The following is a 23,945-nucleotide window of genomic DNA, read 5'->3' on the forward strand; positions in this document are numbered from 1 at the left end:
AAGGTGACAGTCTTGAAAACCATTGGGTTCTTCCCGCACAGGTTCAAACGCAGCCGACTGCATTTCACCGTTTTCTTTTTCAATTCTCGACGTACTCGACTATGTTCTGAGTGAAATAAAAGTAGAAACCGTCGCCAAAGTCGTGGCGGAGTGGTTAAGGCGATGGTCTTGAAAACCATTGCGTTCTTCTCGCGCAGGTGCAATCCTTCTGACTGCGTTTCCGCGTTTTCTTTTTCTCTTCTCGACACAGTTGACTATGTTCAGAGTGAAATAAGAGTGAACGCCGTCGCCGCTGTCGTGGCGGAGTGGTTAAGGCGATGGTCTTGAAAACCATTGGGGTCTTCCTGCGCAAGTTACAACCCTTCCGACTGCGCTTCCGCGTTTCGTTTTTCTCTTGTCGACATAGTTAAATATGCTCAGAAAAAATAAGAGTAGACGCCGTCGCCGCAGTCGTGGCCGAGTGGTTAAGGCGATAGTCTTGAAAAACATTGGGTTCTTCCCGCGCAGGTTCAAACCCAGCCGACTGCTTATATGCGTTTTCTTTTTCTCTTCTCGACATAGTCGACTATGTTCTGAGTGAAATAAGAGTAGACGCCTTCGCCACAGTCATGGCACAGTGGTTAAACTGATGGTTTTGAAAACCATTGGGTTCTTCCCGCACAGGTTCGAACCCTGCCGACTATGTTTCCGCGGTTTCTTTTTCTATTCTCGGCATAGTCGACTATGTTCTGAATGAAATAAGAGTAGAAGCCGTCGCCGCAGTTATTGCCGAGTGGTTAAGGCGATGGTCTTGAAAACCATTGGGGTCTTCCCGCGCAGGTTCGAACCCAGCCGACTGCGTTTCCGCGTTTTTTTTTCTTCTCCACATAGTCAAATGTGTTTTGAGTGAAATAAAAGTAGACGCCGCCACCGCAGTCATGGACGAGTGGTTAAGGCGATGGGCTTCAAAACCACTGGGTTCTTTCCGCGCAGGTCCATACCCTGCCGACGGCGTTTCCGCGTTTTATTTTTCTCTTCTCGACATAGTCGACGATGTTCAGAGTGAAATAGGAGTGGACGCCGTCGCCGTAGTCGTGGCGGAAAGGTTAAGTCTAATGTCTTGAAAACCATTGGGGCCTTCCAGCGCAAGTTCCAACTCTACCGACTGCGTTTCCGCGTTTTCTTTTTGTTTTCTCCACATAGTTAAATATCTTCGAATTGAAATGAGAGTAGACGCCGTCGCCGCAGTCGTGGCGGAGGGGTTAAGGCGGTGGTCTTGGAAACCATTGGGGTCCACCTGCGCAAGGTGCAACCCTGCCGACTGCGCTTTCGCGTTTTCTTTTTTTCTTGTAGACATAGCTGAATATGCTCAGAAAAAAAATAAGAGTAGACGCCGTCGCCGCAGTCGTGGCCGAGTGGTTAAGGCGATAGTCTTGAAAACCATTGGGTTTTTCCCGCGCAGGTTCAAACCTAGCCGACTGCTTATTTGCGTTTTCTTTTTCTCTTCTCGGCGTAGTCGACTATGTTCTGAGTGAAATAATAGTAGACGCCGTCGCCACAGTGATGGCCGAGTGTTTAGATCGATGGTCTTGGAAACCATTTGGTTCTTTCCGCGCAGGTTTAAACCCTGCTGACTGTGCTTCCGCGTATTCTTTTTCTCTTCCCGACATAGTCGACTATGTTCAGAGTGAAATAGGCGTACATGCCGTCGCCGCAGTAATGGCTGAGTGGTTAAGGTGACGGTCTTGAAAACCATTGGGGTCTTCCCGCGCAGGTTCGAACCCAGCCGACTGCGTTTCCGCGTTTTCTTTTTCTCTTCTCGACATAGTCGACTATGATGAGAGTGAAATAAGAGTGGACGCCGTCGCCGTAGTCGTGGCGGAGAGGTTAAGGCTAATGTCTTGAAAACCATTGCGGCCTTCCAGCGCAAGTTCTAACTCTACCGACTGCGTTTCCGCGTTTTCTTTTTCTGTTCTCGACATAGTCGACTATGTTCAGAGTGAAATAAGAGTGGACGTCATCGCCGCAGTCATGGCCAAGAGGTTAAGGCTGTGGTCTTGAAAACAATTGGGGTCTTCCCGCGCAATTTCCCACCCTGCCGACTGTGCTTCCGTGTTTTCTTTTTTCTTCTCGACATAGTTAAATATGTTCAGAGTGAAATAAGAGTAGACGCCATCGCCGCAGTGGTAGCCGAGTGGTTAAGGCGACAGTCTTGAAAACCATTGGGTTCTTCCCGCACAGGTTCAAACGCAGCCGACGGCAATTCAGCGTTCTCTTTTTCAATTCTCGACGTACTCGACTATGTTCTGAGTGAAATAAGAGTAGAAACCGTCGCCAAAGTCGTGGCGGAGTGGTTAAGGCGATGGTCTTGAAAACCATTGCGTTCTTCTCGCGCAGGTGCAATCCTTCTGACTGCGTTTCCGCGTTTTCTTTTTCTCTTCTCGACACAGTTGACTATGTTCAGAGTGAAATAAGAGTGAACGCCGTCGCCGCAGTCGTGGCGGAGTGGTTAAGGCGATGGTCTTGACAACCATTGGGGTCTTCCTGCGCAAGTTACAACCCTTCCGACTGCGCTTCCGCGTTTTCTTTTTCTCTTGTCGACATAGTTAAATATGCTCAGAAAAAATAAGAGTAGACGCCGTCGCCGCAGTCGTGGCCGAGTGGTTAAGGCGATAGTCTTGAAAAACATTGGGTTCTTCCCGCGCAGGTTCAAACCCAGCCGACTGCTTATATGCGTTTTCTTTTTCTCTTCTCGACATAGTCGACTATGTTCTGAGTGAAATAAGAGTAGACGCCTTCGCCACAGTCATGGCAGAGTGGTTAAACTGATGGTCGTGAAAACCATTGGGTTCTTCCCGCACAGGTTCGAACCCTGCCGACTATGTTTCCGCGGTTTCTTTTTCTATTCTCGGCATAGTCGACTATGTTCTGAATGAAATAAGAGTAGAAGCCGTCGCCGCAGTTATTGCCGAGTGGTTAAGGCGATGGTCTTGAAAACCATTGGGGTCTTCCCGCGCAGGTTCGAACCCAGCCGACTGCGTTTCCGCGTTTTTTTTTCTTCTCCACATAGTCAAATATGTTTTGAGTGAAATAAGAGTAGACGCCGCCACCGCAGTCATGGACGAGTCGTTAAGGCGATGGGCTTCAACACCACTGGGTTCTTCCCGCGCAGGTCCATACCCTGCCGACGGCGTTTCCGCGTTTTATTTTTCTCTTCTCGACATAGTCGACTATGTTCAGAGTGAAATAGGAGTGGACGCCGTCGCCGTAGTCGTGGCGGAAAGGTTAAGTCTAATGTCTTGAAAACCATTGGGGCCTTTCAGCGCAAGTTCCAACTCTACCGACTGCGTTTCCGCGTTTTCTTTTTGTTTTCTCCACATAGTTAAATATCTTCGAAGTGAAATGAGAGTAGACGCCGTCGCCGCAGTCGTGGCGGAGGGGTTAAGGCGGTGGTCTTGGAAACCATTGGGGTCCACCTGCGCAAGGTGCAACCCTGCCGACTGCTTATCTGCGTTTTCTTTTTCTCTTCTCGGCGTAGTCGACTATCTTCTGAGTGAAATAAGAGTAGACGCCGTCGCCACAGTGATGGCCGAGTGTTTAAATCGATGGTCTTGGAAACCATTTGGTTCTTTCCGCGCAGGTTTAAACCCTGCTGACTGTGCTTCCGCGTATTCTTTTTCTCTTCCCGACATAGTCGACTATGTTCAGAGTGAAATAGGCGTACATGCCGTCGCCGCAGTAATACTGAGTGGTTAAGGTGACGGTCTTGAAAACCATTGGGGTCTTCCCGCGCAGGTTCGAACCCAGCGGACTGCGTTTCCGCGTTTTCTTTTTGTCTTTTCCACATAGTCAAATATGTTTTGAGTGAAATAAAAGTAGACACCGTCGCCGCAGTCGTGGCCGAGTGGTTGAGGCGATGGGCTTCAAAACCACTGCGTTCTTCCCGCGCAGGTCCAAACCCTGCCGACGGCGTTTCCGCGTTTTATTTTTCTCTTCTCGACATAGTCGACTATGATCAGAGTGAAATAAGAGTGGACGCCGTCGCCGTAGTCGTGGCGGAGAGGTTAAGGGTAATGTCTTGAAAATCATTGCGGCCTTCCAGCGCAAGTTCTAACTCTACCGACTGCGTTTCCGCGTTTTCTTTTTGTTTTCTCCACATAGTTAAATATCTTCGAAGTGAAATGAGAGTAGACGCCGTCGCCGCAGTCTTGGCCGAGTGGTTAAGGCGATAGTCTTGAAAACCCTTGGGTTCTTCCCGCACAGGTTCAAACCCAGCCGACTGCATTTCCACGTTTTCTTTTTCTCTTTTCGACATAGTTGACTATGTTCAGAGTGAAATAAGAGTAAACGCCGTCGCCGCAGTCTTGGCGGAGTGGTTAAGGCGATGGTCTTGAAAACCATTGGGGTCTTCCTGCGCAAGTTCCAACCCTGCCGACTGCGCTTCCGCGTTTTCTTTTTCTCTTGTCGACATAGTTAAATATGCTCAGAAAAAATAAGAGTAGACGCCGTCGCCGCAGTCGTGGCCGAGTGGTTAAGGCGATAGTCTTGAAAAACATTGGGTTCTTCCCGCGCAGGTTCAAACCCAGCCGACTGCTTATATGCGTTTTCTTTTTCTCTTCTCGACATAGTCGACTATGTTCTGAGTGAAATAAGAGTAGACGCCTTCGCCACAGTCATGGCAGAGTGGTTAAACTGATGGTCGTGAAAACCATTGGGTTCTTCCCGCACAGGTTCGAACCCTGCCGACTATGTTTCCGCGGTTTCTTTTTCTATTCTCGGCATAGTCGACTATGTTCTGAATGAAATAAGAGTAGAAGCCGTCGCCGCAGTTATTGCCGAGTGGTTAAGGCGATGGTCTTGAAAACCATTGGGGTCTTCCCGCGCAGGTTCGAACCCAGCCGACTGCGTTTCCGCGTTTTTTTTTCTTCTCCACATAGTCAAATATGTTTTGAGTGAAATAAGAGCAGAAGCCGTCGCCGCAGTCGTGGCGGAGTGGTTAAGGCGATGGTCTTGAAAACCATTGCGTTCTTCTCGCGCAGGTTCAATTCTTCTGACTGCGTTTCCGCGTTTACTTTTTCTCTTCTCGACATAGTTGACTATGTTCAGAGTGAAATAAGAGTGAACGGCGTCGCCGCAGTCGTGGCGAAGTGGTTAAGGCGATGGTCTTGAAAACCATTGGGGTCTTCCTGCGCAAGTTCCAACCCTGCCGACTGCGCTTCCGCGTTTTTTTTTCATGTCGACATAGTTAAATATGCTCAGAAAAAAAATAAGAGTAGACGCCGTCGCCGCAGTCATGGTCGAGTGGTTCAGGCGATAGTCTTGAAAACCATTGGGTTTTTCCCGCGCAGGTTCAAACCTAGCCGACTGCTTATCTGCGTTTTCTTTTTCTTTTCTCGGCGTAGTCGACTATGTTCTGAGTGAAATAAGAGTAGACGCCGTCGCCACAGTGATGGCCGAGTGTTTAAATCGATGGTCTTGGAAACCATTTGGTTCTTTCCGCGCAGGTTTAAACCCTGCTGACTGTGCTTCCGCGTATTCTTTTTCTCTTCCCGACATAGTCGACTATGTTCAGAGTGAAATCGGCGTACATGCCGTCGCCGCAGTAATGGCTGAGTGGTTAAGGTGACGGTCTTGAAAACCATTGGGGTCTTCCCGCGCAGGTTCGAACCCAGCGGACTGCGTTTCCGCGTTTTCTTTTTGTCTTTTCCACATAGTCAAATATGTTTTGAGTGAAATAAAAGTAGACACCGTCGCCGCAGTCGTGGCCGAGTGGTTGAGGCGATGGGCTTCAAAACCACTGCGTTCTTCCCGCGCAGGTCCAAACCCTGCCGACGGCGTTTCCGCGTTTTATTTTTCTCTTCTCGACATAGTCGACTATGATCAGAGTGAAATAAGAGTGGACGCCGTCGCCGTAGTCGTGGCGGAGAGGTTAAGGCTAATGTCTTGAAAATCATTGCGGCCTTCCAGCGCAAGTTCTAACTCTACCGACTGCGTTTCCGCGTTTTCTTTTTGTTTTCTCCACATAGTTAAATATCTTCGAAGTGAAATGAGAGTAGACGCCGTCGCCGCAGTCTTGGCCGAGTGGTTAAGGCGATAGTCTTGAAAACCCTTGGGTTCTTCCCGCACAGGTTCAAACCCAGCCGACTGCATTTCCACGTTTTCTTTTTCTCTTTTCGACATAGTCGACTATGTTCAGAGTGAAATAAGAGTGAACACCGTCGCCGCAGTCGTGGCGGAGAGGTTAAGGCTGTCTTGAAAACCATTGGGGTCTTCCAGCGCAGGTTGAAACCCAGCCGACTGTGTTTCCGCGTTTTCTTTTTCTGTTCTCGACATAGTCGACTATGTTCTGAGTGAAATAAGAGTGGACGTCGTCGCCGCAGTCGTGGCCGAGTTTAAGGCTATGGTCTTGAAAACCATTGGGGTCTTCCCGCGCGAGTTCCAATGATGCCGACTGCTGTTTCGCGTTTTATTTTTCTGTTCTCGACGTAGGTAAATATGTTCTGAGTGAAATAAGAGTAGAAACGGTCGCCGCAGTCGTGGTGGAGTGGTTAAGGGGATGGTCTTGAAAACTATTGCGTTCTTCTCGCGCAGGTTCGAACCCTGCCGGCAACGTTTCCGCGGTTTCTTTTTCTATTCTCGGCATAGTCGACTATGTTCTGAGTGAAATAAGAGCAGAAGCCGTCGCCGCAGTCGTGGCGGAGTGGTTAAGGCGATGGTCTTGAAAACCATTGCGTTCTTCTCGCGCAGGTTCAATTCTTCTGACTGCGTTTCCGCGTTTACTTTTTCTCTTCTCGACATAGTTGACTATGTTCAGAGTGAAATAAGAGTGAACGGCGTCGCCGCAGTCGTGGCGGAGTGGTTAAGGCGATGGTCTTGAAAACCATTGGGGTCTTCCTGCGCAAGTTCCAACCCTGCCGACTGCGCTTCCGCGTTTTTTTTTCAAGTCGACATAATTAAATATGCTCAGAAAAAAAATAAGAGTAGACGCCGTCGCCGCAGTCATGGCCGAGTGGTTAAGGCGATAGTCTTGAAAACATTGGGTTTTTTCCGCGCAGGTTCAAACCTAGCCGACTGCTTATCTGCGTTTTCATTTTCTCTTCTCAACATAGTCGACTATGTTCTGAGTTAAATAAGAGTAGACGCCGTCGCCACAGTCATGGCCGAGTGGTTGAACCGATGGTCTTGGAAACCTGTTGGTTCTTTTCGCGCAGGTTCAAACCCTGCCGACTGTGTTTCCGCGTAATCTTTTTCTCTTCTCGACATAGTCGACTATGTTCAGAGTAAAATAGGCGTACAAGCCGTCGCCGCAGTAATGGCCGAGTGGTTAAGGTGACGGTCTTGAAAACCATTGGGGTCTTCCCGCGCAGGTTCGAACCCAGCCGACTGCGTTTCCGCGTTTTTTTTCTCTTTTCCACATAGTCAAATATGTTTTGAGTGAAATAAAAGTAGACACCGTCGCCGCAGTCGCGGCCGAGTGGTTGAGGCGATGGGCTGGAAAACCACTGGGTTCTTCCCGCGCAGGTCCAAACCCTGCCGACGGCGTTTCCGCGTTTTATTTTTCTCTTCTCGACATAGTCGACTATGTTCAGAGTGAAATAAGAGTGGACGCCGTCGCCGCAGTCATGGCGGAGAGGTTAAGGCTAATGTCTTGAAAACCATTGGGGTCTTCCAGCGCAAGTTCCAACTCTACCAACTGCGTTTCCGCGTTTTCTTTTTCTTTTCTCCACATAGTTAAATATCTTCGAAGTGAAATAAGAGTAGACGCCGTCACCGCAGTCGTGGCCGAGTGGTTAAGGCGATAGTCTTGAAAACCCTTGGGTTCTTCCCGCACAGGTTCAAAGCCAGCCGACTGCATTTCCGCGTTTTCTTTTTCACTTCGCGACGTAGTCGACTATGTTCTGAGTGAAATAAGAGTAGAAGCCGTCGCCGCATTCGTGGCGGAGTGGTAAATGCGATGGTCTTGAAAACCAATGGGGTCTTCCCGCGCAGGTTCAAACCCCGCCGACTGCGTTTCCGCGTTTTCTTTTTCTCTTCTCCACATAGGCAAATATGTTTTGAGTGAAATAAGAGTAGACGCCGTCGCTGCAGTCGTGGCCGAGTGGTTAAGGCGATGGTCTTGAAAACCATTGGGGTCTTGCAGCGCAAGTTCCAACTCTACCGACTGTGTTTCCGCGTTTTCTTTTTCTTTTCTCCACATAGTTAAATATCTTCGAAGTGAAATGAGAGTAGACGCCGGCGCCGCAGTCGTGGCCGAGTGGTTAAGGCGATGGTCTTGACAACCATTGGGTTCTTCCCGCACAGGTTCGAACCCTGCCGACTACGTTTCCGCGGTTTCTTTTTCTATTCTCGGCATAGTCGACTATGTTCTGAGTGAAATAAGAGCAGAAGCCGTCGCCGCAGTCGTGGCGGAGTGGGAAAGGCGATGGTCTTCAAAAACCACTGGGTTCTTCCCGCGCAGGTCCTAACCCTGCCGACGGCGTTTCCGCGTTTTATTTTTTTCTTCTCGACATAGTCGACTATGTTTAGAGTGAAATAAGAGTGGACGCCGTCGCCGCAGTCGTGGCGGAGAGGTTAAGGCTCATGTCTTGAAAACCATTGGGGTCTTGCAGCGCAAGTTCCAACTCTACTGACTGTGTTTCCGCGTTTTCTTTTTCTTTTCTCCACATAGTTGAATATCTTCGAAGTGAAATGAGAGTAGACACCGTCGCCGCAGTCGTGGCCGAGTGGTTAAGGCGATAGTCTTGAAAACCCTTGGGTTCTTCCCGCACAGGTTCAAACCCAGCCGACTGCAATTCAGCGTTTTCTTTTTCACTTCGGGACGTAGTCCACTATGTTCTGAGTTAAATAAGAGTAGACGCCTTCGCCACAGTCAAGGCAGAGTGGTTAAACTGATGATCTTGAAAACCATTGGGTTCTTCCCGCACAGATTCGAACCCTGCCGACTGTGTTTCCGCGTATTCTTTTTCTCTTCTCGACATAGTCGACTATGTTCTGAGTGAAATAAGAGTAGAAGCCGTCGCCGCAGTTATTGCCGAGTGGTTAAGGCGATGGTCTTGAAAACCATTGGGGTCTTTCCGCGCAGGTTCAAACCCAGCCGACTGCGTTTCCGCGTTTTCTTTTTCTCTTCTCCACATAGTCAAATATGTTTTGAGTTAAATAAGAGTAGACGCCGCCACCGCAGTCGCGGACGAGTGGTTAAGGCGATGGGCTTAAAAACCACTGGGTTCTTCCCGCGCAGGTCCAAACCCTGCTGACGGCATTTCCGCGTTTTATTTTTTCTTCTCGACATAGTCGACCATGTTCAGAGTGAAATAAGAGTGGACGCCGTCGCCGCAGTCGTGGAGGAGAGGTTAAGGCTCATGTCTTGAAAACCATTGGGGTCTTGCAGCGGAAGTTCCAACTCTACCGACTGTGTTTCCGCGTTTTCTTTTTCTTTTCTCCACATAGTTAAATATCTTCGAAATGAAATGAGAGTAGACGCCGTCGCCGCAGTCATGGCGGAGAGGTTAAGGCTAATGTCTTGAAAACCATTGGGGTCTTCCAGCGCAAGTTCCAACTCTACCGACTGCGTTTCCGCGTTTTCTTTTTTTCTTGTAGACATAGTTAAATATGCTCAGAAAAAAATAAGAGTAGACGCCGTCGCCGCAGTCGTGGCCGAGTGGTTAAGGCGATAGTCTTGAAAACCATTGGGTTCTTCCCGCGCAGGTTCAAACCTAGCCGACTGCTTATCTGCGTTTTCTTTTTCTCTTCTCGACATAGTCGACTATGTTCTGAGTGAAATAAGAGTAGACGCCGTCGCCACAGTGATGGCCGAGTGTTTAAACCGATGGTCTTGAAACCATTTGGTTCTTTCCGCGCAGGTTTAAACCCTGCTGACTGTGTTTCCGCGTATTCTTTTTCTCTTCCCGACATAGTCGACTATGTTCAGAGTGAAATAGGCGTACATGCCGTCGCCGCAGTAATGGCTGAGTGGTTAAGGTGACGGTCTTGAAAACCATTGGGGTCTTCCCGCGCAGGTTCGAACCCCGTCGACTGCGTTTCCGCGTTTTTTTTTTGTCTTTTCCACATAGTCAAATATGTTTTGAGTGAAATAAAAGTAGACACCATCGTCGCAGTCGTGGCCGAGTGGTTAAGGCGATGGGCTTCAAAACCACTCGGTTCTTCACGCGCAGGTCCATACCCTGCCGACGGCGTTTCCGCGTTTTATTTTTCTCTTCTCGACATAGTCGACTATGTTCAGAGTGAAATAAGAGTGGACGCCGTCGCCGTAGTCATGGCGGAGAGGTTAAGGCTAATGTCTTGAAAACCATTGGGGCCTTCCCGCGCAAGTTCCAACTCTACCAACTGCGTTTCCGCGTTTTCTTTTTCTTTTCTCCACATAGTTAAATATCTTCGAAGTGAAATAAGAGTAGACGCCGTCACCGCAGTCGTGGCCGAGTGGTTAAGGCGATAGTCTTGAAAACCCTTGGGTTCTTCCCGCACAGGTTCAAAGCCAGCCGACTGCATTTCCGCGTTTTCTTTTTCACTTCGCGACGTAGTCGACTATGTTCTGAGTGAAATAAGAGTAGAAGCCGTCGCCGCAGTCGTGGCGGAGTGGTAATTGCGATGGTCTTGAAAACCAATGGGGTCTTCCCGCGCAGGTTCAAACCCCGCCGACTGCGTTTCCGCGTTTTCTTTTTCTCTTCTCCACATAGGCAAATATGTTTTGAGTGAAATAAGAGTAGACGCCGTCGCCGCAGTCGTGGCGGAGAGGTTAAGGCTCATGTCTTGAAAACCATTGGGGTCTTGCAGCGCAAGTTCCAACTCTACTGACTGTGTTTCCGCGTTTTCTTTTTCTTTTCTCCACATAGTTAAATATCTTCGAAGTGAAATGAGAGTAGACACCGTCGCCGCAGTCGTGGCCGAGTGGTTAAGGCGATAGTCTTGAAAACCCTTGGGTTCTTCCCGCACAGGTTCAAACCCAGCCGACTGCAATTCAGCGTTTTCTTTTTCACTTCGGGACGTAGTCCACTATGTTCTGAGTTAAATAAGAGTAGACGCCTTCGCCACAGTCAAGGCAGAGTGGTTAAACTGATGATCTTGAAAACCATTGGGTTCTTCCCGCACAGATTCGAACCCTGCCGACTGTGTTTCCGCGTATTCTTTTTCTCTTCTCGACATAGTCGACTATGTTCAGAGTGAAATAAGAGTAGAAGCCGTCGCCGCAGTTATTGCCGAGTGGTTAAGGCGATGGTCTTGAAAACCATTGGGGTCTTTCCGCGCAGGTTCGAACCCAGCCGACTGCGTTTCCGCGTTTTCTTTTTCTCTTCTCCACATAGTCAAATATGTTTTGAGTTAAATAAGAGTAGACGCCGCCACCGCAGTCGTGGACGAGTGGTTAAGGCGATGGGCTTAAAAACCACTGGGTTCTTCCCGCGCAGGTCCAAACCCTGCTGACGGCATTTCCGCGTTTTATTTTTTCTTCTCGACATAGTCGACCATGTTCAGAGTGAAATAAGAGTGGACGCCGTCGCCGCAGTCGTGGCGGAGAGGTTAAGGCTCATGTCTTGAAAACCATTGGGGTCTTGCAGCGGAAGTTCCAACTCTACCGACTGTGTTTCCGCGTTTTCTTTTTCTTTTCTCCACATAGTTAAATATCTTCGAAATGAAATGAGAGTAGACGCCGTCGCCGCAGTCATGGCGGAGAGGTTAAGGCTAATGTCTTGAAAACCATTGGGGTCTTCCAGCGCAAGTTCCAACTCTACCGACTGCGTTTCCGCGTTTTCTTTTTTTCTTGTAGACATAGTTAAATGTGCTCAGAAAAAAATAAGAGTAGACGCCGTCGCCGCAGTCGTGGCCGAGTGGTTAAGGCGATAGTCTTGAAAACCATTGGGTTCTTCCCGCGCAGGTTCAAACCTAGCCGACTGCTTATCTGCGTTTTCTTTTTCTCTTCTCGACATAGTCGACTATGTTCTGAGTGAAATAAGAGTAGACGCCGTCGCCACAGTGATGGCCGAGTGTTTAAACCGATGGTCTTGAAACCATTTGGTTCTTTCCGCGCAGGTTTAAACCCTGCTGACTGTGTTTCCGCGTATTCTTTTTCTCTTCCCGACATAGTCGACTATGTTCAGAGTGAAATAGGCGTACATGCCGTCGCCGCAGTAATGGCTGAGTGGTTAAGGTGACGGTCTTGAAAACCATTGGGGTCTTCCCGCGCAGGTTCGAACCCCGTCGACTGCGTTTCCGCGTTTTCTTTTTGTCTTTTCCACATAGTCAAATATGTTTTGAGTGAAATAAAAGTAGACACCATCGTCGCAGTCGTGGCCGAGTGGTTAAGGCGATGGGCTTCAAAACCACTCGGTTCTTCACGCGCAGGTCCATACCCTGCCGACGGCGTTTCCGCGTTTTATTTTTCTCTTCTCGACATAGTCGACTATGTTCAGAGTGAAATAAGAGTGGACGCCGTCGCCGTAGTCATGGCGGAGAGGTTAAGGCTAATGTCTTGAAAACCATTGGGGCCTTCCCGCGCAAGTTCCAACTCTACCAACTGCGTTTCCGCGTTTTCTTTTTCTTTTCTCCACATAGTTAAATATCTTCGAAGTGAAATAAGAGTAGACGCCGTCACCGCAGTCGTGGCCGAGTGGTTAAGGCGATAGTCTTGAAAACCCTTGGGTTCTTCCCGCACAGGTTCAAAGCCAGCCGACTGCATTTCCGCGTTTTCTTTTTCACTTCGCGACGTAGTCGACTATGTTCTGAGTGAAATAAGAGTAGAAGCCGTCGCCGCAGTCGTGGCGGAGTGGTAAATGCGATGGTCTTGAAAACCAATGGGGTCTTCCCGCGCAGGTTCAAACCCCGCCGACTGCGTTTCCGCGTTTTCTTTTTCTCTTCTCCACATAGGCAAATATGTTTTGAGTGAAATAAGAGTAGACGCCGTCGCTGCAGTCGTGGCCGAGTGGTTAAGGCGATGGTCTTGAAAACCATTGGGGTCTTGCAGCGCAAGTTCCAACTCTACCGACTGTGTTTCCGCGTTTTCTTTTTCTTTTCTCCACATAGTTAAATATCTTCGAAGTGAAATGAGAGTAGACGCCGGCGCCGCAGTCGTGGCCGAGTGGTTAAGGCGATGGTCTTGACAACCATTGGGTTCTTCCCGCACAGGTTCGAACCCTGCCGACTACGTTTCCGCGGTTTCTTTTTCTATTCTCGGCATAGTCGACTATGTTCTGAGTGAAATAAGAGCAGAAGCCGTCGCCGCAGTCGTGGCGGAGTGGGAAAGGCGATGGTCTTCAAAAACCACTGGGTTCTTCCCGCGCAGGTCCTAACCCTGCCGACGGCGTTTCCGCGTTTTATTTTTTTCTTCTCGACATAGTCGACTATGTTTAGAGTGAAATAAGAGTGGACGCCGTCGCCGCAGTCGTGGCGGAGAGGTTAAGGCTCATGTCTTGAAAACCATTGGGGTCTTCCAGCGCAAGTTCCAACTCTACCGACTGCGTTTCCGCGTTTTCTTTTTTTCTTGTAGACATAGTTAAATATCTTCGAAATGAAATGAGAGTAGACGCCGTCGCCGCAGTCATGGCGGAGAGGTTAAGGCTAATGTCTTGAAAACCATTGGGGTCTTCCAGCGCAAGTTCCAACTCTACCGACTGCGTTTCCGCGTTTTCTTTTTTTCTTGTAGACATAGTTAAATATGCTCAGAAAAAAATAAGAGTAGACGCCGTCGCCGCAGTCGTGGCCGAGTGGTTAAGGCGATAGTCTTGAAAACCCTTGGGTTCTTCCCGCACAGGTTCAAACCCAGCCGACTGCAATTCAGCGTTTTCTTTTTCACTTCGGGACGTTGTCCACTATGTTCTGAGTGAAATAAGAGTAGACGCCTTCGCCACAGTCAAGGAAGAGTGGTTAAACTGATGATCTTGAAAACCATTGGGTTCTTCCCGCACAGATTCGAACCCTGCCGACTGTGTTTCCGCGTATTGTTTTTCTCTTCTCGACATAGTCGACTATGTTCAGAGTGAAACAAGAGTAGAAGCCGTCGCCGCAGTCGTGGCCGAGTTTAAGGCTATGGTCTTGAAAACCATTGGGGTCTTCCCGCGCGAGTTCCAATCCTGCCGACTGCTGTTCCGCTTTTTATTTTTCTCTTCTCGACGTAGGTAAATATGTTCTGAGTGAATTAAGAGTAGAAACGGTCGCCGCAGTCGTGGTGGAGTGGTTAAGGCGATGGTCTTGAAAAGTATTGCGTTCTTCTCGCGCAGGTGCAATCCTTCTGACTGCGTTTCCGCGTTTTCTTTTTGTCTTCTCGACGTAGTTGACTATGTTCTGAGTGAAATAAGAGTGAACGCCGTCGCTGCAGTCGTGGCCGAGTGGTTGAGGCGATGGTCTTGACAACCATTTGGTTCTTCCCGCACAGGTTCGAACCCTGCCGACAACGTTTCCGCGGTTTCTTTTTCTATTCTCGGCATACACTGTAAACAGAAATAAGCCGAGATGGGAGTAAATGACCTTGTCCTCTAGCGCACGCCCAGATGGGAGTTTTAAAAAACAGTCCGGAGGGAGTAAAAACTTTACTCCCCATCAGTAGGAGGTTTTTGCATGGTGCCAGGGGTGTTTTTATTTACATCCATAGGGGAACTTTTTCAGGTCAGTATGGGAGTAAATTTTTTGCATCGACAAAGAAAAAAATTACGTAAGCAGCCGTACCATGCGCAAGCGTAACTTTAATTAGATAACATTTAATGAGCACAACAATGATTACAGTACACAAACATTATCACAACGTTCACGTTATAACACAACACTCGCACTCACCACAGCTTGCCACACGCAGTACACACCTACTATATAGTCACCGGGTATATATATGCACCACATTTTTACCTCCCATGTAGCCCTGGTGAAAGCCTTTTTTCGCTATAATTTAGGCAATAAATACGCACGGCGTAAGTATGAACTTGCGGTGGTCTGATGTAAGCACTTCCACACACATGCCTTTTATCCTAAGCCTGCCTAATATTCATTATTTTTTTACTATAGCGAAAAAGTTTCATCAGTTGACGCTCTGTCGTACGGGCTGAATTTGCATTAGCAGTACTGTTTGTGGACCCGTAAAATGCACGGAATCATACACAAAGTGCGCGCGGCCTTGAACGACCACATTAACGAGGCACATTTAGCAGCTCCAGCGATGAACCGAGGTAGACCGCCGCTACCGCATTCGACGACTAGGCCTCACTCACGAGTACGGCACGGTGATTCGATGAATGAGAGCTGGCGATCACAAAATGCTTGCTGATGTGCAGTTTACGTCTCGTTTTTTCCATGCACACAAATAGGTGTCCGCTATCCACGCAGTTTAAGCTACGGAGCGATAGACTTAAACGAATGAGACGGTTCGCAGTCGCTTTTCCCGTTGCTCGCATGGATTGCATGTATAGCTCGCAGAGCTCGCCACGGCGGCCGGTGCGCAGTGCGAGCTCGATAGGATGCCGGCTCGATACCGACGACATAGCGAGGCCTTCCTACCGCTTAGATGTTTCAGCCGGTGAAATACCGGTGACACTCCGAGAAGCTACTATCGGCAGAGACGGGGCGAGCGCGTCGCCGGCGCAACTCTCAGACTGGTTGCCGGCCAGCCTGCCGTAGTCGAGCGAAGCCTACTTCGAACCGCTTCGAAGTTTTACGGTGCAATCGCTGACGATCGTACTCCGCCTCGTTCGGCGCTCGCCTTGTAGTTAGTCATTGACAGCTGTGGTCGCAAGGCGCAGAAGACTGTTATACATCCCAGAAGCCTTCATTTTTTTTGTGAAACACATTCTTTGCATAGCCGGTGGTCGGTGCTAGCTCGTAGCGCTTGCCGCGGTTGCCGGCGCGCAGTGCGAGTTCGATACGATGCCGGCTTGATACCGACGGCATAGCGAGGCCTTCTTACCACTTAGATATTACATCCGCGATGAAATACCTGTGACACTCTGAGAAGCCACTATCGGCGGAGACGGGGCGAGCGCGTCGCCGGCGCAACTCTCAGACCGGTTGCCGACCAGCCTGCCGTAGTCGAGCGAAGCCTACTTCAGACCACTTTGAAGTTTCTGATGGTAAAACTCCTGGAGCAGCCGCTGACGATCGTAACAGCTTACTTTTGCTACCACTAATTTATTCTTCGAAGTTTTTTGTTACTCGGCCCTTTGAAGCGCGGCATTCACGACGTTTCGTTGAGGAATCAGACCGATGTGCAGCGTGGTTTAACGGTGCGAAATATATTGAAATGTTCCCAGCAAAATACCAACCAGTCGTTGCTATTCTTCGGTGCACTTATAATATCGTTGCCTGTTGACAGATGCTTACACGGTTAGCCACACAAAGCACATGTGTTTCACACAGACGTGCAAACATATGCCCGTACACACACATACACACACACAAACACACGCACACGCACACATACACACACACGCACGTCACGCCCAAAGAGGGTTTTTAAAGCTCCCATAGGGAGTTTGTAACCACGTGACCTGAAACTCCCTGGGGAGTTTAATAAGGTCATGTCGTTCATAAACTCTGTGATTAAGGAGGGGGCGTTTTACGATGACATGTGCCGAGTTCACTCCCTACCAGGGAGTAAATAATTGAGGCAGGGGAGTTTTGTGGGCTTATGTGCTGGAGAAACTCTCATCTCGGCTAACTTTTGATTACAGTGTAGTCGACTATGTTCTGAGTGAAATAAGAGCAGAAGCCGTCGCCGCAGTCGTGGCGGAGTGGTTAAGGCGATGGTCTTGAAAACCATTGCGTTCTTCTCGCGCAGGTTCAATCCTTCTGACTGCGTTTCCGCGATTTCTTTTTCTCTTCTCGACATAGTTGACTATGTTCAGAGTGAAATAAGAGTGAACGGCGTCGCCGCAGTCGTGGCGGAGTGGTTAAGGCGATGGTCTTGAAAACCATTGGGGTCTTCCTGCGCAAGTTCCAACCCTGCCGACTGCGCTTCCGCGTTTTTTTTCTTGTCGACATAGTTAAATATGCTCAGAAAAAAATAAGAGTAGACGCTGTCGCCGAAGTCGTGGCTGAGTGGTTAAGGCGATAGTCTTAAAAACCATTCCGTTCTTCCCGCGCAGGTTCAAACCCAGCCGACTGCTTATCTGCGTTTTCATTTTCTCTTCTCGACATAGTCGACTATGTTCTGAGTGAAATAAGAGTAGACGCCGTCGCCACAGTCATGGCCGAGTGGTTGAACCGATGGTCTTGGAAACCTGTTGGTTCTTTCCGCGCACGTTCGAACCCTGCCGACTGTGTTTCCGCGGTTTCTTTTTCTATTCTCGGCATAGTCGACTATGTTCTGAGTGAAATAAGAGCAGAAGCCGTCGCCGCAGTCGTGGCGGAGTGGGAAAGGCGATGGTCTTCAAAAACAACTGGGTTCTTCCCGCGCAGGTCCTAACGCTGCCGACGGCGTTTCCGCGTTTTATTTTTTTCTTCTCGACATAGTCGACTATGTTTAGAGTGAAATAAGAGTGGACGCCGTCGCCGCAGTCGTGGCAGAGAGGTTAAGGCTCATGTCTTGAAAACCATTGGGGTCTTGCAGCGCAAGTTCCAACTCTACTGACTGTGTTTCCGCGTTTTCTTTTTCTTTTCTCCACATAGTTAAATATCTTCGAAGTAAAATAAGAGTAGACGCCGTCGCCGCAGTAATGGCCGAGTGGTTAAGGCGATGGTCTTGAAAACCCTTGGGTTCTTCCCGCACAGGTTCAAACCCAGCCGACTGCAATTCAGCGTTTTCTTTTTCACTTCGGGACGTAGTCGACTATGTTCTGAGTGAAATAAGAGTAGAAGCCGTCACCGCAGTCGTGGCGGAGTGGTTACGGCGATGTACTTGAAGGCCATTGCATTCTTCTCGCGCAGGTGCAATCCTTCTGACAGCGTTTCCGCGTTTTCTTTTTCTCTTCTCGACATAGTTGACTATGTTCAGAGTGAAATAAGAGTAAACGCCGTCGCCGCAGTCGTGGCGGAGGGGTTAAGGCGGTGGTCTTGGAAACCATTGGGGTCCACCTGCGGAAGTTCCAACCCTGCCGACTGCGCTTTCGCGTTTTCTTTTTTTCTTGTAGACATAGTTAAATATGCTCAGAAAAAAATAAGAGTAGACGCCGTCGCCGCAGTCGTGGCCGAGTGGTTAAGGCGATAGTCTTGAAAACCATTGGGTTCTTCCCGCGCAGGTTCAAACCTAGCCGACTGCTTATCTGCGTTTTCTTTTTCTCTTCTCGACATAGTTGACTATGTTCTGAGTAAAATTAGAGTAGACGCCGTCGCGACAGTGATGGCCGAGTGTTTAAATCGATGGTCTTCGAAACCATTTGGTTCTTTCCGCGCAGGTTTAAACCCTGCTGACTGTGTTTCCGCGTATTCTTTTTCTCTTCCCGACATAGTCGACTATGTTCAGAGTGAAATAGGCGTACATGCCGTCGCCGCAGTAATGGCTGAGTGGTTAAGGTGACGGTCTTGAAAACCATTGGGGTCCTCCCGCGTAGGTTCGAACCCAGCCGACTGCGTGTCCGCGTTTTCTTTTTGTCTTTTCCACATAGTCAAATATGTTTTGAGTGAAATAAAAGTAGGCGCCGTCGCCGCAGTCGTGGCCGAGTGGTTAAGGCGATGGGCTTCAAAACCACTGGGTTCTTCGCGCGCAGGTCCAAACCCTGCCGACGGCGTTTCCGCGTTTCATTTTTTTCTTCTCGACATAGTCGACTATGATCAGAGTGAATTAAGAGTGGACGCCGTCGCCGTAGTCGTGGCGGAGAGGTTAAGGCTAATGTCTTGAAAACCATTGGGGCCTTCCAGCGCAAGTTCGAACTCTACCGACTGCGTTTCCGCGTTTTCTTTTTCTTTTCTCCACATAGTTAAATATCTTCGAAATGAAATGAGAGTAGACGCCGTCGCCGCCGTCGTGGCCGAGTGGTTAAGGCGATAGTCTTGAAAACCATTGGGTTCTTCCCGCGCAGGTTCAAACCTAGCCGACTGCTTATCTGCGTATTCTTTTTCTCTTCTCGACATAGTCGACTATGTTCTGAGTGAAATAAGAGTAGACGCCGTCGCCACAGTGATGGCCGAGTGTTTAAACCAATGGTCTTGGAAACCATTGGTTCTTTCCGCGCAGGTTTAAACCCTGCTGACTGTGTTTCCGCGTATTCTTTTCCTCTTCCCGACATAGTCGACTATGTTCAGAGTGAAATAGGCGTACATGCCGTCGCCGCAGTAATGGCTGAGTGGTTAAGGTGACGGTCTTGAAAACCATTGGGGTCCTCCCGCGTAGGTGCGAACCCCGCCGACTGCGTTTCTACATTTTCTTTTTCTCTTTTCGACATAGTTGACTATGTTCAGAGTGAAATAAGAGTAAACGCCGTCGCCGCAGTCATGGCGGAGTGGTTAAGGCGATGGTCTTGAAAACCATTGGGGTCTTCCTGCGCAAGTTCCAACCCTGCCGACTGCACTTCCGCGTTTTCTTTTTTGCTTGTCGACATAGTTAAATATGCTCAGAAAAAAATAAGAGTAGACGCCGTCACCACAGTCGTGGACGAGTGGTTAAGGCGATAGTCTTGAAAACCCTTGGGTTCTTCCCGCACAGGTTCAAACCCAGCCGACTGCATTTCCGCGTTTTCTTTTTCTCTTTTCGATATAGTTGACTATGTTCAGAAATAAAAGGGGAGTAAACGCCGTCGCCGCAGTCGTGGCGGAGTGGTTAAGGCGATGGTCTTGAAAACCATTGGGGTCTTCCTCCGCAAGTTCCAACCCTGCCGACTGCGCTTCCGCGTTTTCTATTTTGCTTGTCGACATAGGTAAATATGCTCAGAAAATAATAAGAGTAGACGCCGTCGCCTAAGTCGTGGCCGAGTGGTTAAGGCGATAGTTTTGAAAACCATTGGGTTCTTCCAGCGCAGGTTCAAACCCAGCCGACTGCTTATCTGCGTTTTCTTTTTCTCTTCTCGACATAGCCGACTATGTTCAGAGTGAAATAAGAGTGGACACCGTCGCCGCAGTCGTGGCGGAGAGGTTAAGGCTAATGTCTTGAAAACCATTGGGGTCTTCCAGCGCAGGTTCAAACCCAACCGACTGCGTTTCCGCGTTTTCTTTTTCTGTTGTCGACATAGTCGACTATGTTCAGAGTGAAATAAGAGTGGACGTCGTCGCCGCAGTCGTGGCAGAGTTTAAGGCTATGGTCTTGAAAAACATTGGGGTCTTCCCGCGCGAGTTCCAATCCTGCTGACTGCTGTTCCGCGTTTTATTTTTCTCTTCTCGACGTAGGTAAATATGTTCTGAGACAAATAAGAGTAGAAACGGTTGCCGCAGTCGTGGTGGAGTGGTTAAGGCGATGGTCTTGAAAACTATTGCGTTCTTCTCGCGCAGGTGCAATCCTTCTGACTGCGTTTCCGCGTTTTCTTTTTGTCTTCTCGACGTAGTTGACTATGTTCTGAGTGAAATAAGAGTGAACGCCGTCGCTGCAGTCGTGGCCGAGTGATTGAGGCGATGGTCTTGACAACCAGTTGGTTCTTCCCGCTCAGGTTCGAACCCTGCCGACAAAGTTTCCGCGGTTTCTTTTTCTATTCTCGCCATAGTCGACTATGTTCTGAGTGAAATAAGAGCAGAAGCCGTCGCCGCAGTCGTGGCGGAGTGGTTAAGGCGATGGTCTTGAAAACCATTGCGTTCTTCTCGCGCAGGTTCAATCCTTCTGACTGCGTTTCCGCGTTTTCTTTTTCTCTTCTCGACATAGTTGACTATGTTCAGAGTGAAATAAGAGTGAACGGCGTAGCCGCAGTCGTGGCGGAGTGGTGAAGGCGATGGTCTTGAAAACCATTGGGGTCTTCCTGCGCAAGTTCCAACCCTGCCGACTGCACTTCCGCGTTTTTTTTCTTGTCGACATAGTTGAATATTTTCAGAGTGAAATAAGAGTAGACGCCGTCGCCGCAGTCATGGCCGAGTGGTTAAGGCAATGGTCTTGACAACCATTGGGTTCTTCCCGCACAGGTTCAAACCCTGCCGACTACGCTTCTGCGGTTTTTTTTATTCTCGGCTTAGTCGACGATGTTCTGAGTGAAATAAGAGCAGAAGCCGTCGCCGCAGTCGTGGCGGAGTGGTAAAGGGGATGGCCTTCAAAAACCATTGGGGTCTTCCCGCGCAGGTTCAAACCCAGCTGTTTGCGTTCCCGCGTTTATTTTTCTCTTCTCCCCATAGTCAAATATGTTCTGAGTGAAATAAGAGCAGAGGCCGTCGCCGCAGTCGTGGCTGAGCGGTTAAGGCGATGGGCTTGAAAACCATTGGGTTCTTCCCACGCATGTTGAAACCCTGCCGACTGTGTTTCCTCGATTTGTTTTTTTTTTCTCGACATAGTCGACTATGTTAAGAGTGAAATAGGAGTTGACGCCATCGCCGCAGTCGTGGCCGAGTGGTTATGACGATGGTCTTGAAAACCATTGGATTCTTCCGGCGCAGGTTTGTACCCTGCCGACGGCGTATTCTCGTTTTGTTTTTCGCTTCTCGACATAAATGACCATGTTGAGAGTGAAATAGCAGATAATGCCCTCGCCGCAGTTGGGGCCGAGTGGGTAAAGCGATGGTCGTTAAAACCATTGGGTTCTTCCCGCTCAGGATTGAACCCTGCCGACTGCGTTTCTTCGTTTCGTTTTTCTCTTCACGACATAGTCGACTATGTTAAGAGTGAAAGTGGAGTTGACGCCGTCGCCACAGTCATGGCCGAGTGGTTAAGGCGATGTTCTTGAAAACCATTGGGGTTTTCCCGCGCAGGTTGGAGCCCAGCCGACTGCGTGTCCGTGTTTTCGTTTTCTCTTCTCGACATAGTCGACTATGTTCAGAGTGAAATAAGCGTACAAGCCGTCGCCGCAGTCGTGGCCGAGTGGTTAAGGCGATGGGCTTGAAAACCTCTGGGTTCTTCCCGCGCAGGTATAAACCCTGCCGACTGCCTTTCCGCGTTCTATTTTTCTCTTCTCGACATAGTCGACTATGTTCAGAGTGAAATAAGAGTGGACGTTTTCGCCGCAGTCGTGGCCGAGAGGTTAAGGCTGTGGTCTTGAAAACCATTGGGGTCTTTCCGCGCAAGTTCCAACCCTGCCGACTGCGCTTCCGCGTTTTCTTTTTCTCTTCTCGACATAGTTGAATATGTTCAGAGTGAAATAAGAGTAGACGCCGTCGCCGCAGTCATGGCCGAGTGGTTAAGGTGATGGTCTTGACAACCATTGGGTTCTTCCCGCACAGGTTCCAACACTGCCGACTACGTTTCTGCGGTTTTTTTTATTCTCGGCATAGTCGACGATGTTCTGAGTGAAATAAGAGCAGAAGCCGTCGCCGCAGTCGTTGCGGAGTGGTAAAGGGGATGGTCTTCAAAAACCATTGAGGTCTTCCCGCGCAGGTTCAAACCCAGCTGGTTGCGTTTCCTCGTTTATTTTTCTCTTCTCCCCATAGTCAAATATGTTCTGAGTGAAATAAGAGCAGACGTCGTCGCCGCAGTCGTGGCCGAGTGGTTAAGGCGATGGTCTTGAAAACCATTGGGTTCTTCCCGCACAGGATCGAACCGTGGCGACTGCGTTTCCTCGTTTTGTTTTCCTCTTCTCGACATAGTCGGCTATGTTAAGAGTGAAATAGGAGTTGACACCATCGCCACAGTCGTGGCCGAGTAAATATGGCGATGATCTTTAAAACCATTGGGTTCTTTCCGCGCAGGTTTGTACCCTGCCGATGGCGTACTTTCGTTTTGTTTTTCTCTTCTCGACATAGTCGACTTTGTTAAGAGGGAAATAAGAGATGACGCCATCGTCGCAGTCGTGGCCGAGTGGTTATGGCGATGGTCTCGAAAACCATTGGGTTCTTCCCGCTCAGGATCGCACCCTGCCGACTGCGTTTCTTCGTTTGGTTTTTCTCTTCTCGACATAGTCGACTATGTTAAGAGTGAAAGAGGAGTTGACGCCGTCACCGCAGTCATGGCTGGCTGAGTGGTTAAGGCGATGGTCTTGAAGCCTACTGGGATCTTCCCGCCCATGTTCGAAGCCTGTCGACTGCGTTTCCTCGTTTTGTTTTTCTCTTCTCGACATAGTCGACATTGTTAAGAGTGAAAAAAGAACTGACTGCATCGCCGCAGTCGTGGCCGAGTGGTTATGGCGATGGTCTTGAAAATCTTTGGGTTCTTCCCGCGCAGGTTCGAATCCTGCCGACTGCGTTTCCTCGTTTCGTTTTATCTTCTCGATATAAACGGCTATGTTTAGAGTGAAATAGTAGATGACACCGTCGCTGCAGTCGTGGCCGAGTGGTTAAGGTATGGTCTTGAAAACCATTGGGTACTTCCCGCGCAGGTTCGAACCCTGCCGACTGCGTTTTCTCGTTTTGTCTCTCTCTTCTCGACATAAACAACTATGTTCCGAGTGAACTAGCAGATGATGCCATCGCCGCAGTCGGGGCGGAGTGGGTAAAGCGATAGTCTTGAAAACCATTGGGTTCTTCCCGCAAGGATCAAACCCTGCCGACTGCGTTTCCTCGTTTTTTTCACTTCTCGACATAAACGACTATGTTCAGAGTGAAATAGCAGATGACACCATCGTCGCAGTCGTGGCCGAGTGGTTATGTCGATGGTCTTGAAAACCTTTGGTTCTTCCCGTGCATGTTCGAACCCTGTCGACGGCGTTTCCTCGTTTTGTTTTTCTCTTCTCGGCATGAACGTTTTGTTCAGAGTGAAATCGCAGGAGACGGCGTCGCCGCAGTCGTGGCGGAGTGGTTAACGCGATGGTCTTGAAAACCATTGGGTTCTTCCCGCGATGGTTCAAACCCTGCCGACTGCGTTTCCTAGTTTTGTTTATCTCTTCTCGACATAAACGACTACGTTCAGAGTGAAATAGCAGATGACAACGTCGCCGCAGTCGTGGCCGAGTGGTTAAGCTGATTGTCTTGAAAACCATTAGGTTCTTCCCACGCAGTATCGAACCCTGCCGACTGCGTTTCCTAGTTACGTTTTTCTCTTC

General features: G+C 49.2%; 27 non-coding genes across 27 annotated transcripts; all 27 read left to right on the plus strand.

Annotated features, from left to right (window-relative positions):
• The first annotated feature begins 446 nt into the window (after positions 1-446).
• TRNAS-UGA (transfer RNA serine (anticodon UGA)) lies at positions 447-528 on the plus strand. Its single transcript has one exon. It is a non-coding gene; the product is annotated as a tRNA-Ser (tRNA).
• A 230-nt stretch (positions 529-758) lies between these two features.
• Positions 759-840, plus strand: TRNAS-UGA (transfer RNA serine (anticodon UGA)). The gene has a single exon. It is a non-coding gene; the product is annotated as a tRNA-Ser (tRNA).
• A 540-nt stretch (positions 841-1,380) lies between these two features.
• On the plus strand, positions 1,381-1,462 carry TRNAS-UGA (transfer RNA serine (anticodon UGA)). The gene has a single exon. It is a non-coding gene; the product is annotated as a tRNA-Ser (tRNA).
• Positions 1,463-2,625: 1,163 nt separating this feature from the next.
• Positions 2,626-2,707, plus strand: TRNAS-UGA (transfer RNA serine (anticodon UGA)). Its single transcript has one exon. It is a non-coding gene; the product is annotated as a tRNA-Ser (tRNA).
• Positions 2,708-2,937: 230 nt separating this feature from the next.
• TRNAS-UGA (transfer RNA serine (anticodon UGA)) lies at positions 2,938-3,019 on the plus strand. The gene has a single exon. It is a non-coding gene; the product is annotated as a tRNA-Ser (tRNA).
• Positions 3,020-4,492: 1,473 nt separating this feature from the next.
• TRNAS-UGA (transfer RNA serine (anticodon UGA)) lies at positions 4,493-4,574 on the plus strand. Its single transcript has one exon. It is a non-coding gene; the product is annotated as a tRNA-Ser (tRNA).
• A 230-nt stretch (positions 4,575-4,804) lies between these two features.
• Positions 4,805-4,886, plus strand: TRNAS-UGA (transfer RNA serine (anticodon UGA)). The gene has a single exon. It is a non-coding gene; the product is annotated as a tRNA-Ser (tRNA).
• A 1,934-nt stretch (positions 4,887-6,820) lies between these two features.
• TRNAS-UGA (transfer RNA serine (anticodon UGA)) lies at positions 6,821-6,902 on the plus strand. The gene has a single exon. It is a non-coding gene; the product is annotated as a tRNA-Ser (tRNA).
• A 1,317-nt stretch (positions 6,903-8,219) lies between these two features.
• TRNAS-UGA (transfer RNA serine (anticodon UGA)) lies at positions 8,220-8,301 on the plus strand. Its single transcript has one exon. It is a non-coding gene; the product is annotated as a tRNA-Ser (tRNA).
• Positions 8,302-8,688: 387 nt separating this feature from the next.
• Positions 8,689-8,770, plus strand: TRNAS-UGA (transfer RNA serine (anticodon UGA)). Its single transcript has one exon. It is a non-coding gene; the product is annotated as a tRNA-Ser (tRNA).
• Positions 8,771-9,623: 853 nt separating this feature from the next.
• On the plus strand, positions 9,624-9,705 carry TRNAS-UGA (transfer RNA serine (anticodon UGA)). Its single transcript has one exon. It is a non-coding gene; the product is annotated as a tRNA-Ser (tRNA).
• An 853-nt stretch (positions 9,706-10,558) lies between these two features.
• Positions 10,559-10,640, plus strand: TRNAS-UGA (transfer RNA serine (anticodon UGA)). The gene has a single exon. It is a non-coding gene; the product is annotated as a tRNA-Ser (tRNA).
• Positions 10,641-10,870: 230 nt separating this feature from the next.
• Positions 10,871-10,952, plus strand: TRNAS-UGA (transfer RNA serine (anticodon UGA)). Its single transcript has one exon. It is a non-coding gene; the product is annotated as a tRNA-Ser (tRNA).
• Positions 10,953-11,182: 230 nt separating this feature from the next.
• TRNAS-UGA (transfer RNA serine (anticodon UGA)) lies at positions 11,183-11,264 on the plus strand. Its single transcript has one exon. It is a non-coding gene; the product is annotated as a tRNA-Ser (tRNA).
• A 541-nt stretch (positions 11,265-11,805) lies between these two features.
• Positions 11,806-11,887, plus strand: TRNAS-UGA (transfer RNA serine (anticodon UGA)). Its single transcript has one exon. It is a non-coding gene; the product is annotated as a tRNA-Ser (tRNA).
• An 853-nt stretch (positions 11,888-12,740) lies between these two features.
• TRNAS-UGA (transfer RNA serine (anticodon UGA)) lies at positions 12,741-12,822 on the plus strand. Its single transcript has one exon. It is a non-coding gene; the product is annotated as a tRNA-Ser (tRNA).
• Positions 12,823-13,052: 230 nt separating this feature from the next.
• Positions 13,053-13,134, plus strand: TRNAS-UGA (transfer RNA serine (anticodon UGA)). The gene has a single exon. It is a non-coding gene; the product is annotated as a tRNA-Ser (tRNA).
• A 543-nt stretch (positions 13,135-13,677) lies between these two features.
• Positions 13,678-13,759, plus strand: TRNAS-UGA (transfer RNA serine (anticodon UGA)). Its single transcript has one exon. It is a non-coding gene; the product is annotated as a tRNA-Ser (tRNA).
• Positions 13,760-16,841: 3,082 nt separating this feature from the next.
• On the plus strand, positions 16,842-16,923 carry TRNAS-UGA (transfer RNA serine (anticodon UGA)). The gene has a single exon. It is a non-coding gene; the product is annotated as a tRNA-Ser (tRNA).
• Positions 16,924-18,085: 1,162 nt separating this feature from the next.
• TRNAS-UGA (transfer RNA serine (anticodon UGA)) lies at positions 18,086-18,167 on the plus strand. Its single transcript has one exon. It is a non-coding gene; the product is annotated as a tRNA-Ser (tRNA).
• A 2,566-nt stretch (positions 18,168-20,733) lies between these two features.
• Positions 20,734-20,815, plus strand: TRNAS-UGA (transfer RNA serine (anticodon UGA)). The gene has a single exon. It is a non-coding gene; the product is annotated as a tRNA-Ser (tRNA).
• A 70-nt stretch (positions 20,816-20,885) lies between these two features.
• Positions 20,886-20,967, plus strand: TRNAS-UGA (transfer RNA serine (anticodon UGA)). Its single transcript has one exon. It is a non-coding gene; the product is annotated as a tRNA-Ser (tRNA).
• A 1,007-nt stretch (positions 20,968-21,974) lies between these two features.
• Positions 21,975-22,056, plus strand: TRNAS-UGA (transfer RNA serine (anticodon UGA)). The gene has a single exon. It is a non-coding gene; the product is annotated as a tRNA-Ser (tRNA).
• A 383-nt stretch (positions 22,057-22,439) lies between these two features.
• Positions 22,440-22,521, plus strand: TRNAS-UGA (transfer RNA serine (anticodon UGA)). Its single transcript has one exon. It is a non-coding gene; the product is annotated as a tRNA-Ser (tRNA).
• A 546-nt stretch (positions 22,522-23,067) lies between these two features.
• TRNAS-UGA (transfer RNA serine (anticodon UGA)) lies at positions 23,068-23,149 on the plus strand. The gene has a single exon. It is a non-coding gene; the product is annotated as a tRNA-Ser (tRNA).
• A 73-nt stretch (positions 23,150-23,222) lies between these two features.
• Positions 23,223-23,303, plus strand: TRNAS-UGA (transfer RNA serine (anticodon UGA)). The gene has a single exon. It is a non-coding gene; the product is annotated as a tRNA-Ser (tRNA).
• A 380-nt stretch (positions 23,304-23,683) lies between these two features.
• Positions 23,684-23,765, plus strand: TRNAS-UGA (transfer RNA serine (anticodon UGA)). Its single transcript has one exon. It is a non-coding gene; the product is annotated as a tRNA-Ser (tRNA).
• Positions 23,766-23,945: the final 180 nt, after the last annotated feature.

This window comes from Rhipicephalus microplus, chromosome X, assembly GCF_043290135.1.
Source record: "Rhipicephalus microplus isolate Deutch F79 chromosome X, USDA_Rmic, whole genome shotgun sequence".
In the NCBI taxonomy this organism is placed as follows: Eukaryota; Metazoa; Arthropoda; class Arachnida; order Ixodida; family Ixodidae; genus Rhipicephalus; species Rhipicephalus microplus.